Genomic DNA, 610 nt, shown 5'->3' on the forward strand with positions numbered 1-610 from the left:
CCCCCCCCCCGCCACACCTTATACCCTATCACCAAATCTTTCCTGAATCGATTTGGAAAGCCTAAAGCTTCTACCAATTCGATTCGGATTTGTACATTTGGCCTCCAAATCATCTGAATCATCTGCAAATCTGAATCGCGATCCAAAGCTTTGCACAGCCCTAATGCTGAAGTGTAGGACAGCACTCACCACTTCCCTTAAATTACCTGTATTAAGGAAGGGTGATCTAATGACTAGGAGTCGGGCTAGCTGGGTTGTGTTCTTTCACAAACCTCCTGTGTAGTTTGGCACAACCCTCCCTCTATACAGTTCTCCACACTCTCAGTGGCCACAGACATTTGTGGGGAGGTGCATTTATACTAGTCAGGTCCTCCAAACAGTTTGGCGCAACCATGCCCATGCCCCCTTCCTTGTTAGTTGGTTCTAGATATAGACCCTAGGTTGGGCTGAAAGTTTCCCTCATGCCTTGGGAATCTTAAGAAAGATGACATAATAGCATTCTCATTGCAAAGGCTGAGGATCTATTCCATAGCTATGGAAAAAGTGCAATAATACTCTATTGACTGCATAAGTGTAGCGAAAATAGATACTTTTCTCTGTTTCTTTGTTC

The sequence above is a fragment of the Gavialis gangeticus genome, unplaced genomic scaffold (assembly GCF_001723915.1).
Source record: "Gavialis gangeticus isolate Ggan-Ray unplaced genomic scaffold, GavGan_comp1, whole genome shotgun sequence".
Lineage (NCBI taxonomy): Eukaryota > Metazoa > Chordata > Crocodylia > Gavialidae > Gavialis > Gavialis gangeticus.